At 41.7% G+C, this 15296-nt stretch overlaps 2 non-coding genes across 2 annotated transcripts; both read left to right on the plus strand.

The window, feature by feature from the left end:
* The first annotated feature begins 8992 nt into the window (after nucleotides 1-8992).
* On the plus strand, nucleotides 8993-9082 carry LOC149003741 (small nucleolar RNA snoR117). Its single transcript, XR_016170575.1, has one exon. It is a non-coding gene; the product is annotated as a small nucleolar RNA snoR117 (small nucleolar RNA).
* Nucleotides 9083-9179: 97 nt separating this feature from the next.
* LOC149003742 (small nucleolar RNA snoR116) lies at nucleotides 9180-9268 on the plus strand. The gene has a single exon (XR_016170568.1). It is a non-coding gene; the product is annotated as a small nucleolar RNA snoR116 (small nucleolar RNA).
* Nucleotides 9269-15296: the final 6028 nt, after the last annotated feature.

The raw sequence follows: 15296 nt of genomic DNA on the forward strand, positions 1-15296 counted from the left end.
TCCTTTTTGAGTTACTTCCGGTTTCCTACGTGAGGCGGCGGAGAAGGAATCTGCTTAGTAGAGCTAATCGCCGCGGGCGCACTGCCGCGATCGGCGCTGAATTCGGAGCCCGAACGGGCGAGTTACGGGTCGCGCAATCATGAAGGGCATTTTGGTCCTTTTTGAGTTATTTCCGGTTTCCCACGTGAGGCGGCGGAGAAAGAATCTGGTTTGTAGAGCTAATCGCCGCGAACGCACTGCCGCGATCGGCGCTGAATTCGGAGCCCGAACGGGCGAGTTACGGGTCGCGCAATCATGAAGGGCATTTTGGTCCTTTTTGAGTTACTTCCGGTTTCCTACGTGAGGCGGCGGAGATTTGCCGACATGGAAGGATTTTATCTGTAGGGCTAGTCGCCACGGACGCACGGCCGCGATCGGCCCTCGAATCGGAGTTGAAACGGAGGGGCAGTGGTGAAGATTCCGTTTCGGGCCCTGTGATGGGTTGGGAGCAGGAAAGCAATCGTGCACGGTCGTGCATCCAGAAAAGACTCGAGCGGTTCAGATTATTTCTTATTTCGGATTCCAAATCCGTGGCTAGGATCGTGATGCGTTATACAGTGTAGCGCCGCGTAGGGCTTTGACGCCCTTATGATTCCGATCGTGGGCACACTGTTTCTTTCGATGATCAGATCGGAATCAAGGGTTCAGATTGAGGGTGTAAGCTGAACTCCGTGGTCCCTGATTCGGCGCATCGCCAGCGTAGAGGAGCACAGGAAGATCCGGCCGTTAGTTCTATGGAACGAGTAACCTATTCCAATCTAACGACTGCTGTTCCTCCAACCCGTGCACCGGCGCCACACGGAATCAAAATGTTACAGTGGAGGGCCGAGCAGCCTCACCCACGCGAGATTCTAATCGGAAGCTTACGATTGGTCAGAAGGGTATCGCCAGATTCCTTTCCGACGCCTCCGGATGGCCAAACTTTGAGCGGCGATATCTTAGGCTACGGAGCTCGTTTCGGGGTGTTCTTTTTTTTGGTTCCGGGTGTTTTTTCGATATCTATCTAACGGTTAACTCCGATGGGAGATCGCAGCTAAGGGTCTCTCGATATGCGTTCCAAGCCCAAGTCGGAAGTTGTCGAGCATGAGCGGCGATATCTTAGGCTACGGAGCTCGTTTCGGGGTGTTCTTTTTTTTGGTTCCGGATGTGTTTTTCGATATCTATCTAAGGGTTAACTCCGATGGGAGATCGCAGCTAAGGGTCTCTCGATATGCGTTCCAAGCCCAAGTCGGAAGTTGTCGAGCATGGGCGGGCGATATCTTAGGCTACGGAGCTCGTTTCGGGGTGTTCTTTTTTTTGGTTCCGGATGTTTTTTCGATATCTATCTAAGGGTTAACTCCGATGGGAGATCGCAGCTAAGGGTCTCTCGATATGCGTTCCAAGCCCAAGTCGGAAGTTGTCGAGCATGAGCGGCGATATCTTAGGCTACGGAGCTCGTTTCGGGGTGTTCTTTTTTTTGGTTCCGGATGTTTTTTCGATATCTATCTAAGGGTTAACTCCGATGGGAGATCGCAGCTAAGGGTCTCGCGATATGCGTCCCAAGCTCAAGTCGGAAGTTGTCGAGCATGATGGCGATATCTTGGCTACGGGCTCGGGGTGTTCTTTTTGGGTTCGGTGTTTTTTCCGATATCCATCTAAGGGTTAACTCCGATGCGAGATCGCAGCTAAGGGTCTCTCGATATGCGTTCCAAGCCCAAGTCGGAAGTTGTCGAGCAGGATGGCGATATCTTAGGCTACGGAGCTCGTTTCGGGGGGTGTTCTTTTTTTGGTTCCGGGTGTTTTTTTCGATATCTATCTAAGGGTTAACTCCGATGGAAGATCGCAGCCAAGGGTCCATCGATATGCGTTACAAGCTCAAGTCGGAAGTTGTCGAGCATGATCTACGATTTTAACGACAGCGTTACATGGGTATTTCTATCGCGCTGCTGGCAAAACTATTGACCTAGGGAGTGCCGAAGGCGCATCACCGGCACACATGGGCACTCGAAGGCGAGGAAATCGTATGCACACCGACTATGCATTTGTCCCCCCCTCAACTCTATTTAATTTATTCATTCCTAGGTTGAACTTAAGGCTCTCCTTGATTTCGGAATGACCCCCACGTCCCCAAGTCCCAAGTCCCGTATGTAAGATTATATATACCATTCGGTGAAGGTCAAGCATAGGTTATTTGTCCCATCGAATCCCATCCCATCCGGTGAATGTGATGCTGTTATGGTTAAGCATCCAACTGCGGATTTTGAAGGGCATTTTGGTCACTATGAGTCATTCCGTGCTCCCCTTACGGGAGCGGTGGAGATTTGCCAGTATGGAGACCCTTGTAGGTGGTTCTGCCCGTCACGGGCGCACTGCCGCGACCGACGCTGAATTCGGAGCCCGAACGGGCGAGTTACGGCCGCGTAATCATGAAGGGCTTTTTGGTCCTTTTTGAGTTACTTCCGGTTTCCTACGTGAGGCGGCGGAGAAGGAATCTTCTTAGTAGAGCTAATCACCGCGGACGCTTTGCCGCGATCGGCGCTGAATTCGGAGCCCGAACGGGCGAGTTACGGGTCGCGCAATCATGAAGGGCATTTTGGTCCTTTTTGAGTTATTTCCGGTTTCCCACGTGAGGCGGCGGAGAAAGAATCTGGTTTGTAGAGCTAATCGCCGCGAACGCACTGCCGCGATCGGCGCTGAATTCGGAGCCCGAACGGGCGAGTTACGGGTCGCGCAATCATGAAGGGCATTTTGGTCCTTTTTGAGTTACTTCCGGTTTCCTACGTGAGGCGGCGGAGATTTGCCGACATGGAAGGATTTTATCTGTAGGGCTAGTCGCCACGGACGCACGGCCGCGATCGGCCCTCGAATCGGAGTTGAAACGGAGGGGCAGTGGTGAAGATTCCGTTTCGGGCCCTGTGATGGGTTGGGAGCAGGAAAGCAATCGTGCACGGTCGTGCATCCAGAAAAGACTCGAGCGGTTCAGATTATTTCTTATTTCGGATTCCAAATCCGTGGCTAGGATCGTGATGCGTTATACAGTGTAGCGCCGCGTAGGGCTTTGACGCCCTTATGATTCCGATCGTGGGCACACTGTTTCTTTCGATGATCAGATCGGAATCAAGGGTTCAGATTGAGGGTGTAAGCTGAACTCCGTGGTCCCTGATTCGGCGCATCGCCAGCGTAGAGGAGCACAGGAAGATCCGGCCGTTAGTTCTATGGAACGAGTAACCTATTCCAATCTAACGACTGCTGTTCCTCCAACCCGTGCACCGGCGCCACACGGAATCAAAATGTTACAGTGGAGGGCCGAGCAGCCTCACCCACGCGAGATTCTAATCGGAAGCTTACGATTGGTCAGAAGGGTATCGCCACATTCCTTTCCGACGCCTCCGGATGGCCAAACTTTGAGCGGCGATATCTTAGGCTACGGAGCTCGTTTCGGGGTGTTCTTTTTTTTGGTTCCGGGTGTTTTTTCGATATCTATCTAAGGGTTAACTCCGATGGGAGATCGCAGCTAAGGGTCTCTCGATATGCGTTCCAAGCCCAAGTCGGAAGTTGTCGAGCATGGAGCGGCGATATCTTAGGCTACGGAGCTCGTTTCGGGGTGTTCTTTTTTTTGGTTCCGGATGTTTTTTCGATATCTATCTAAGGGTTAACTCCGATGGGAGATCGCAGCTAAGGGTCTCTCGATATGCGTTCCAAGCCCAAGTCGGAAGTTGTCGAGCATGGGCGGGCGATATCTTAGGCTACGGAGCTCGTTTCGGGGTGTTCTTTTTTTTGGTTCCGGATGTTTTTTCGATATCTATCTAAGGGTTAACTCCGATGGGAGATCGCAGCTAAGGGTCTCTCGATATGCGTTCCAAGCCCAAGTCGGAAGTTGTCGAGCATGAGCGGCGATATCTTAGGCTACGGAGCTCGTTTCGGGGTGTTCTTTTTTTTGGTTCCGGATGTTTTTTCGATATCTATCTAAGGGTTAACTCCGATGGGAGATCGCAGCTAAGGGTCTCTCGATATGCGTCCCGGTTAACTCCGATGGGAGATCGCAGCTAAGGGTCTCTCGATATGCGTCCCAAGCTCAAGTCGGAAGTTGTCGAGCAGTGATGGCGATATCTTAGGCTACGGAGCTCGTTTCGGGGTGTTCTTTTTTTTGGTTCCGGGTGTTTTTTTCGATATCTATCTAAGGGTTAACTCCGATGGAAGATCGCAGCCAAGGGTCCATCGATATGCGTTACAAGCTCAAGTCGGAAGTTGTCGAGCATGATCTACGATTTTAACGACAGCGTTACATGGGTATTTCTATCGCGCTGGGCACTCGAAGGCGAAATTCGTATGCACACCGACTATGCATTTGTCCCCCCCCCCCCCCCCTCAACTCTATTTAATTTATTCATTCCTAGGTTGAACTTAAGGCTCTCCTTGATTTCGGAATGACCCCCACGTCCCCAAGTCCCAAGTCCCGTATGTAAGATTATATATACCATTCGGTGAAGGTCAAGCATAGGTTATTTGTCCCATCGAATCCCATCCCATCCGGTGAATGTGATGCTGTTATGGTTAAGCATCCAACTGCGGATTTTGAAGGGCATTTTGGTCACTATGAGTCATTCCGTGCTCCCCTTACGGGAGCGGTGGAGATTTGCCAGTATGGAGACCCTTGTAGGTGGTTCTGCCCGTCACGGGCGCACTGCCGCGACCGACGCTGAATTCGGAGCCCGAACGGGCGAGTTACGGGCCGCGTAATCATGAAGGGCTTTTTGGTCCTTTTTGAGTTACTTCCGGTTTCCTACGTGAGGCGGCGGAGAAGGAATCTGCTTAGTAGAGCTAATCGCCGCGGACGCACTGCCGCGATCGGCGCTGAATTCGGAGCCCGAACGGGCGAGTTACGGGTCGCGCAATCATGAAGGGCATTTTGGTCCTTTTTGAGTTATTTCCGGTTTCCCACGTGAGGCGGCGGAGAAAGAATCTGGTTTGTAGAGCTAATCGCCGCGAACGCACTGCCGCGATCGGCGCTGAATTCGGAGCCCGAACGGGCGAGTTACGGGTCGCGCAATCATGAAGGGCATTTTGGTCCTTTTTGAGTTACTTCCGGTTTCCTACGTGAGGCGGCGGAGATTTGCCGACATGGAAGGATTTTATCTGTAGGGCTAGTCGCCACGGACGCACGGCCGCGATCGGCCCTCGAATCGGAGTTGAAACGGAGGGGCAGTGGTGAAGATTCCGTTTCGGGCCCTGTGATGGGTTGGGAGCAGGAAAGCAATCGTGCACGGTCGTGCATCCAGAAAAGACTCGAGCGGTTCAGATTATTTCTTATTTCGGATTCCAAATCCGTGGCTAGGATCGTGATGCGTTATACAGTGTAGCGCCGCGTAGGGCTTTGACGCCCTTATGATTCCGATCGTGGGCACACTGTTTCTTTCGATGATCAGATCGGAATCAAGGGTTCAGATTGAGGGTGTAAGCTGAACTCCGTGGTCCCTGATTCGGCGCATCGCCAGCGTAGAGGAGCACAGGAAGATCCGGCCGTTAGTTCTATGGAACGAGTAACCTATTCCAATCTAACGACTGCTGTTCCTCCAACCCGTGCACCGGCGCCACACGGAATCAAAATGTTACAGTGGAGGGCCGAGCAGCCTCACCCACGCGAGATTCTAATCGGAAGCTTACGATTGGTCAGAAGGGTATCGCCACATTCCTTTCCGACGCCTCCGGATGGCCAAACTTTGAGCGGCGATATCTTAGGCTACGGAGCTCGTTTCGGGGTGTTCTTTTTTTTGGTTCCGGGTGTTTTTTCGATATCTATCTAACGGTTAACTCCGATGGGAGATCGCAGCTAAGGGTCTCTCGATATGCGTTCCAAGCCCAAGTCGGAAGTTGTCGAGCATGAGCGGCGATATCTTAGGCTACGGAGCTCGTTTCGGGGTGTTCTTTTTTTTGGTTCCGGATGTTTTTTCGATATCTATCTAAGGGTTAACTCCGATGGGAGATCGCAGCTAAGGGTCTCTCGATATGCGTTCCAAGCCCAAGTCGGAAGTTGTCGAGCATGGGCGGGCGATATCTTAGGCTACGGAGCTCGTTTCGGGGTGTTCTTTTTTTTGGTTCCGGATGTTTTTTCGATATCTATCTAAGGGTTAACTCCGATGGGAGATCGCAGCTAAGGGTCTCTCGATATGCGTTCCAAGCCCAAGTCGGAAGTTGTCGAGCATGAGCGGCGATATCTTAGGCTACGGAGCTCGTTTCGGGGTGTTCTTTTTTTCGGTTCCGGATGTTTTTTCGATATCTATCTAAGGGTTAACTCCGATGGGAGATCGCAGCTAAGGGTCTCGCGATATGCGTCCCAAGCTCAAGTCGGAAGTTGTCGAGCATGATGGCGATATCTTAGGCTACGGAGCTCGTTCCGGGGTGTTCTTTTTTTTGGTTCCGGGTGTTTTTTCCGATATCCATCTAAGGGTTAACTCCGATGCGAGATCGCAGCTAAGGGTCTCTCGATATGCGTTCCAAGCCCAAGTCGGAAGTTGTCGAGCAGGATGGCGATATCTTAGGCTACGGAGCTCGTTTCGGGGTGTTCTTTTTTTTGGTTCCGGGTGTTTTTTTCGATATCTATCTAAGGGTTAACTCCGATGGAAGATCGCAGCCAAGGGTCCATCGATATGCGTTACAAGCTCAAGTCGGAAGTTGTCGAGCATGATCTACGATTTTAACGACAGCGTTACATGGGTATTTCTATCGCGCTGCTGGCAAAACTATTGACCTAGGGAGTGCCGAAGGCGATCATCCGGCACACATGGGCACTCGAAGGCGAAATTCGTATGCACACCGACTATGCATTTGTCCCCCCCTCAACTCTATTTAATTTATTCATTCCTAGGTTGAACTTAAGGCTCTCCTTGATTTCGGAATGACCCCCACGTCCCCAAGTCCCAAGTCCCGTATGTAAGATTATATATACCATTCGGTGAAGGTCAAGCATAGGTTATTTGTCCCATCGAATCCCATCCCATCCGGTGAATGTGATGCTGAAATTCAATAGATGAATGACATGGTGCACTTTTTAGATACGAACCAAATCCTCAAGTTTCGATGTGGGATTTAATATTTCGACTGCTGCAGAAAAACAAGCCTAAATGTTTAAGTCCACAGGGGAGTTACGGTGAAGCATTCAAGAAGTCTTACAGCCCGAGCCAAGGTTTGTGGTAGAAATGCATGTATGTCTAATCACTTCTTTATTTTACGAGAAATACTTTATTATATATAAAAGAACTTAACCCTTTTTTATGCATGACATAAGCATCTTCACTCCATCGCCAATTATCTTTATTCCCCACTTTTTCTTTCCACTGAGTTCAAAAAAAAAAAACAAACAAGATAAAGAGAGTTCACCATATTGGTATCGGATTTTGGTAGGTCCATAGTGTATTTTTATTAGGATCTTGCTAGGCCGGTGCATTTGATGCGGCGATGCCTGTGGCATCTAGCATTCAACTGATACCATATGAACTTCATTAAATTTTATAATGTGATCTAATTTGGTTTAGACTCTCAAATCTTTTGTCATTCTAGCTTATCACCATGTGAGGATGGATAGATATTTTTTGGGCGGGGGCTTTCTTTAGGAATTGAGTTTCATCTGGGCAACTAACACATATCTTGACTACATCTTAGGAGAAGATGGGAGAAGCGAGAGGATAGTTGTTACATCTAATTTAAATATAAGGCAGGGCTCCGACCCTGGCTCCAGAGGATTTCGAATTCTTGACCAAGATGGATAGATTTGAACCCCTACATTGGACATGAAATCCACATGAGGTGCCATTTGAGGTTCATAATGTAGTCTGAGTACCTAAAGAATTTTATTAGATTCATTTCTGACAAGAAAATAAATCATTTATTTTTTTCAGATGAAGAACACTTATGACTTATCCATCAATCATATCTAAACGTTAAGGTAAGATTTAAAAAATAAATAAAATTTTATTTTAATTTAATCTTACATTTGGACGTGACTGATAAAGATGTGCTTCATCCAAGAGAAATGAATCAGAAATGAACCCAATAAAATTTGATTAGCCGAACCGGATTTCCTTGGTCAAATTAATAGGGACCAAAATCCAGTAGAGTACTGATCGGTCAATATAATAAACGACGAGGATGAATTGGTAATTAGATTTCTCATGTTTAGGGTTAGGGTTCTCAAATGGCCAATTGCAGAGAACTCTGCCTCTATAAATTCCAACGAACAGCCTCGCTACTTTTGTTTCTCCAGCTTCTGGCGTCCATGTTCTTATTTGATTCGTTCAGAAAGATCGATCGCTCACTGCAGACATGGCTTCTGCAGACGAAGAAGTTTTTGACAAGAAGGATTTGATCGCTTCTGCAGACAAGGATTTGATCGCTCGTGCAGACATCGCTCTCTGTTGACGAAGAAGATTTGATCGCTCTCTGTTGACGAAGAGGATTTGATCGCTCTCTTTGTCAAAGCCACGTTTGCAGGAACAGCGATGTATCGCTCCTGCAAACATCGCTGTTCTTCAAACGTGGCTTTGAACAAACACAATATGTTCCTATGTTCCTTTTCTGCAGGAGCAAAGCAACATCTGGCGCATCTTGGATGGAATTTTAGGCAGCCTTAAGGTTCTCAAATCGCCAATTGCAGAGAACTCCGCCTCTATAAATTCCAACGAACAGCTACACTATTTGGTTTCTCCGGTGCTTCTCTAGCTTTCTGGCGTCTATGGTTTGATTTGATTCGTCTTTTTCTTTTGTTGATTTCTGTCAATTTTGTGTAGATGCTTTCAAGGCTCGATGAGATAAGTTCAAGCATTTAAGGTTTATGTACTATTGTTCCTTCCAATTATTTTTCAGAATTTTTTTTATTCGGTTTGTTTTCGTGGTTTCAAGTTTTTTCTGTTTGATGTTTTTGTTTTGTTGACCAAATTTTTGATAGTTTGGATCTACGAAAAAAACACATCCGCAGAATGGCCGGTGATGGATAACAATTATCCTTACCTTCTGAAATTTCTCAATAGATTCTGTGATGCTTTTCTTCCACCTCTGGCTTCTGAGGCCATTTACGGGTGTGACTTGACGATCTCTCATCGTTCGTTTCTTCTATCTTTATTTTGCTTTCAATTTGTTTAAATTTCGTTAATCGGCTTGTGAAATTCTGGCGGCGATGACGACGATTACTTTACCATCAAACTATGAAAGCTTTATAAGCTTGTTGATGTTACCAAAATTATTACTCTCTGAGCCTTCCGTTGTGAACAGTAGTATTATGCTAATTTCTTGTTTCGGGGAACTTAGGGTTGTTTGTCTATTGGTGTTGGCTCTAATGGATATCAGAAACAGAGAGGATAAGGCAACAAATTAGAGTCTCTGATGCGCTCTTTGCTATAGCGTATACAGCGCTGTACGTTGCCGATAAGGATTATCGAGTGGATGTACTTGCATTTGCCGCTTTATCATCGGCGAGTGCCTCAGATGCTCGAACATTCGTGATCTCATTAGTAGGGTTTAGTTTCTTGAAGCTTTTTCTTTTTTCTTTTCAACGCCTTAATCCATTCCACTTTCTGGTTTTCTTAGCAGATAAGTGTTTCGACTGAAATTAGCAAAGGCAAGTCAGCTTCTTGTTTGGATCTTTGTTTTCTATGGTTCAGACATTAATTTTTTAAACTTGCCAATACTGAATCTGCGGTTACACTCGCCTGGAACTGAATTTGTGATTTTTCAGGCCCTTATAACACCGGAACAGATTTTCATATTTTGTTCTGATGACACTTTTCTTTTTAGACACAAGAAATTATTGAATCTTAGCTTCTCATGTAGCTATTACTGGTCTGGTTGCAGGGTATTAGATTTTCTATCCGAGTTTTAAGGTTGATCTAATGACTACATGTGTTTTTCTAAGAAAATTATAACTTTTTGTTTGTATAACTGAAACAAGTATCAAAACTAGACAGGCAAACGCACTCTGTCCCTGAACTATGCTCAGTGTTTTGAGGCAATTTCTTCGTTTGCCAAATTAATGTTTTCTTTTATCAATTCATTTTACCCATGAGATATCTGTAAGGGAAGGATTGAACTGATCGATACCTTTCCTATGATCTTAGTGGGCAGGTGATTGAAATACAGCGTCTTCTCTTACACATTTTATTTCTTAAGTTTGGGGAATACTTTTTGTAACCCTTCTATTCCTCTTCTCTCTATTATCTCTTGAGGTTGGATCGAACATGTTCAAGTTTTGGGAAATAACATTTGTGACCCTTTTGTTCCTCCTCTCTCTATTCTCTCTTTAGGTTGGATCAAAGCTGTTCTAACAACCCAAATATAATGTTAGGTTTTGCTCCAGGCATGACAACAATGTTAGACGAGAGAATTCTACGTCTAAGCCTATGGCTTGAGTAGAGACCTGATAGTTCTACCTCTTTTTTGTGTATCACTGGTACTTTTTGCTGATGAATGTTAAGGTTGGATAAGGGGGAAAGAAACGTTTAATCATTTAAAGTGTTTTTATTAAATAAAGAAGAAAGATATCATCACGTAATCAACATCTAACAACCCAAACAAGTGCAAGAAGAACTTGATTTATCGTTTGAACTTTAACATTTTCATTTTTTTACTAATAAAAATAGTGTTTCAGACCCGTGGTTTGATGCGCTTGATGCATGGGGCGAAATATCGGCGAAACACCGCCAGTTCCGTTAATCAGCGAACCGAAGGTTGCCACCGAGATGAGTTAGATTTCGCCGATTACCGCCGCCGGCAGCCCTGTGCGTCGCCGTGAGAAAAATAGAGAAAAGGAGAGAGTGAAAGCTTGCAAAGGGAAAAAAAATCTTGCAGAGGTGGCCGGAGATGTTAGAGACGATGAAAGGTGGGAGAGAGAGAGAGAGTTAAAAGCAGATTTTCGTTTAAATAATATTATTATATTATACATTTATATGATTGAATGACGTTTTGTACTTTTTGTAAGAACTTTTTATATTATTTTTGTACTTTTCAACTTTGCATTTATTACATGAATCCTCACCCCTTTTGTAATTATTTTTTATATTATTTTTATCAATTTTATATTTATATTACATGGGTAATCGCACCGCTGTAGGTTTATTTTATCAATTTTATATTTATATTACATGGGTAATCGCACCGCTGCAGGTTTATTTTGAAATTTAAAAAACCCATCGGACGTCTGTTATATATAACGTCCCTTGATGGTATATGTAACGGGCCTTCGGTCAAAGGAGAAAAAGTTTTTCTTCCAGCTTTAAGAGTCATGTTTGAAAGTCAAGTCCGAAGTTTTTAAGATAAAAAGAAAATGATCTACCAAGTACATTTATGTGTGAAATCTGAGGATGTATTTTATATACTTTGAGTGGAGTTATTTTGGATTTTATTTTGTTTTTGTAAATTTTATAAATTTTTAGGATTTCATGAAGTTTTCGTAATGAAGAATGTGATTTTATATTAGGAGGTCTGTTTAAATTCTGAAGTGGGCATGATTTGGAGCATGCTGAGCTAGAAATGTAATTATGGGTTAAGTTCAGAATATTTTATAAAATTAGATTAGGATTTTTTTCCGTAATTGAATGAATGTATGAATAGTCAAAAGATTAGGATTTTTTATAAGATTTTATGTTATTAAATTTTATTATTTTTCTAATTAATTTTTTCTCTTTGTCCCCCATTTTCTATTCCTTATATTATATTATTTTACTTTTTTCCTAATTAATCCCAAATCACTTTTTTAAATGTATATATAATTTTTTCGTTTTTCTCCACATTCTCTATTTCTCTATGTGGAAGTCAAGTTTATTTTATTTTATTTAGTTATTCCTTCTCTCCGCTTTCCCTCTGCACCTACTATTATTTCTATTTTTTATTTTTCCTCTCCACACATTCTCTCTCTCTTTATTCTTTAAAATTTCTAACGATTTTAACTTCTTTATTTGTTTTGTTTTATTTATTTATTTTACTCTTTATTATTATTATTATTATTATTATTATTATTATTTTATCTATTTCCTTTTTTAAATCAATTTTCATTTTTTATAAATATGACTTCCTCTCTTAGATATAGAACACTTTATTTTTTCTTTAGTTTATTTTAGTCTTTCACTTTCTATTCTCTTTAGTTGTTTTAAGTTCTCTCTAGTTCTTTGATTACTTTGTGGGTTCTAAATTTAGATTGAATGTTTAAGTATTAATGTTTTGCAAGAAATATTGAGGATGTGTAATTTATTTTGTATTTCTTTTATTTTTATCATTGTAATTTTAAGTTCAAGTTTGAGGGTTCGTTTCTCTCGGGTTTAGCAATTGCAGACTTGAAACTTGAAACTTGAACTGATAAAAATAAAAGAATACACTTGCATAAAATGAATTATATAATTTCAATCTTTTTTACATTACATAAAAAAATTAAAACCTAAACATTCAATATAGAATTAGATTTACAAAGTAATCAAAGAATTAGAGAAATTTAAAACATGTTAAAGAGAATAGAAAGTGCAAGATTAAAATAAACTAAAGAGAAAATAAAATGTCCTAAACCTAAGAGGGGGTATATTTATTAAGGATGGAGAATGATTCACAAATAAGGAAATAAATAATAATAATAGGAAATAAAGAAGAGTTAAAAAATAAATAAAGAAAGATCTAAATTCGTTAAAAAGCCTCAGGAATAAAGAGAGACTAAGTAATTTTTTATAACCAAAAAAAAAAAAAGAGAGAGAATAAGTGGAGAATTTTAGAAAAGTAATTTAGGTAAGGAAAAAGAATAAAATAAAATAATAAAAAGAATAGAAAGTGAGAAGAGAGAGAAAACTAATTAGAGAAATAAATAAAATTAAAAAAAATGAAATCTTCTGAAAAAATTGAAAATTTTAATCATTGACTACTTTTGTGTTTCATATATTCTTTTAATTACAATAAAGAAAAATAAATTTAAAATTATAATTTAATTTTATAAGATATTTTAGAGTTGGCACATAATTGCATCTCTAGTTCATCATGCTTCAAATTACGCCCATTTACACACTTGAGAATTTGAACGGACCTCTTAATGTGTAAAATCGCATGTTTAATATCTAAAACTCTAAGTATTCGTTTAGTCTTAAAATTTATAAAATCTACAAAAACAACATAAAACCTAAGTGTGTAAAATGCATGCTTTATACTTTAAGATTTCAAACAAAAATGTGCTGATAAAAAAAAGGTCAAGGTAGCCTTTGCCCAAGTTTGTAACTCTTTCTATGGCGTTTGAAGGAGGAATGGCTAGTTTCTCATCTTTAGTTTCAACTTAAGCACTGTTGAAGGGCTTGGTGAGTAGCTCCAGACAATAGTTGTTAGGACTATTGGTAGGTTTTGCATGGGACTTTTTCCTGTTATGTGATACAGAAATGTTAGAGGAGGTCTTGGATTCGCATCCATTCGGCTACCCTTACAAAGGTGCTTCAAGCTTAACACCAACAATGAAAGGAAAGAATATAAAAGGAAGAAATGGACAACCAACAGATCCAGAACAAAAAGAAAACAAAGAGGTTGGTGGGTCTCAATACCACCCCTTGGTGCTATTGACACTTTTATTTTTTTGAAATATTTGAATATTTATGAGGTTAGAACATAAAGATTAAAATATATCTAAATGAATGAGTTGATATGTCTAAATGAATTGAGTTGGATGATTTGATATATAAGTTTTTTTGATCGAGGGTCAATGAAGAGTAACATGGAGATGTGATTATATGAGATTACATGCATATGTAAAAATCATTGTATGTAGCCAAAAAATTGGGTGCAGCTTTTTGTAAATACACCCTTATATTGATGATGATCTCTTTCGCTCTATTGACATAAAATTTGAGATTTTTTTATCTTGTTATAAACACTTCCTTAACATATAAGATTGGATAGATCGATAATCATATCCAAATCCAACTTGACTTATGTAAAAAGATTCAAATGAGGCTCTTTTTTTCCTCTGATCCTTTTCTCCTTTAAGAAAGTTTTTTCCTTTTTATCATAAAAACATCACAACGAATGGACAATACCTTTAGCCACTTGCTCTATGATAGACATGCAATAGTGTCTGTCCTGTGAAAAATTGATTTCTAGCTAAGAAGAAAGCAAAAATTTCTAAGAAGATGTTAATTCTAAATAGAATCCTATGTTATATTACTGTATAAATATGCATGAAAGACCCTCATCTCATCCCCAACCTCAGTTTTCTTCAAAAAATTGTTGTAATTATTTGTTTGGTAGTGATGAACAAAGTGGTTGTCTGCCAAAGATAAATAGAAAGGTTGCTTAGGGATTCTCTGATACTGGGTCAATCCAAACAATAAAGACAAAGAAAAGTTAAATAAAAAGGAGAAAGAAAACAAAGAATAAGCAGACAAGACCCGAATCACAAAGTTTCTTATCGTCTCAATGCTACTGGAGGAATCCTGAAACACGACAACAAGCAGTCATGCATAAAACAGAAGATAATCTATTATCTTTCAAACCTTACTCTCTCACAAGGTAACATTGTGAGAACTGAGAAGCGAAGAAAAGGGTCATGAGGCCATAATTAAAAATAGAGGGTCACAGGCTCTGTAATCTCTTTAGTGTTCTGATACGTTGAGATATTGAGACTTTGAGACTCTGGTTTTATTTTAGTGTTGTGCATTAATGTGCAACTCTGTGCTGTCCACGGTTGAGATCGAAATCTTGATCTCGATCTTGACCATAGATAGCTGGTATGCACATTTAATGCACTGTATTCAAGTTCAACACAAGTCTACCCTACTCCAAATTCTTAATTGAGAGTCTAATTTGCACCTGCACAGTACTAGAGAGATTTTGCTTGACCTCTCATTGCCAACTAATATACCCATTATTTTTTCTGGAGTGGGGTTCCCAGTGCTACCTTTTTGGGCTAAGGAATCTTTTAGACCCTACTGATAGTACATGTGAATCGGTTTTGCATCAAGGAGAGAGAATGCTGGATATGTGAGTGAAACATATGATAACTCGAAGACAGCATGTACACTCCTAGAGTATCTCATGCTGGTTTAGGTGATGACAACCAGGAAAGACATCCTTGGAACGAGTGCAGGCCATGTGGTAAAATGCGGCGGATAACAAAGGTGATTGCGGACTAGACATCAACAAAGATCTTCTTCAAGATGATTTATAAAATTCAAACTAAGATGGAGAATATTGGATATGTCTTGTATTTTGCATGTCTATATAATTAGAATTTGACTGTACTTAAAATGGGTTTTGGGTCAATTATTTGTACA

The sequence above is a fragment of the Hakea prostrata genome, chromosome 10 (genome assembly GCF_041222555.1).
Source record: "Hakea prostrata isolate BN-2017 chromosome 10, UWA_Hpros_2, whole genome shotgun sequence".
NCBI lineage: Eukaryota > Viridiplantae > Streptophyta > Magnoliopsida > Proteales > Proteaceae > Hakea > Hakea prostrata.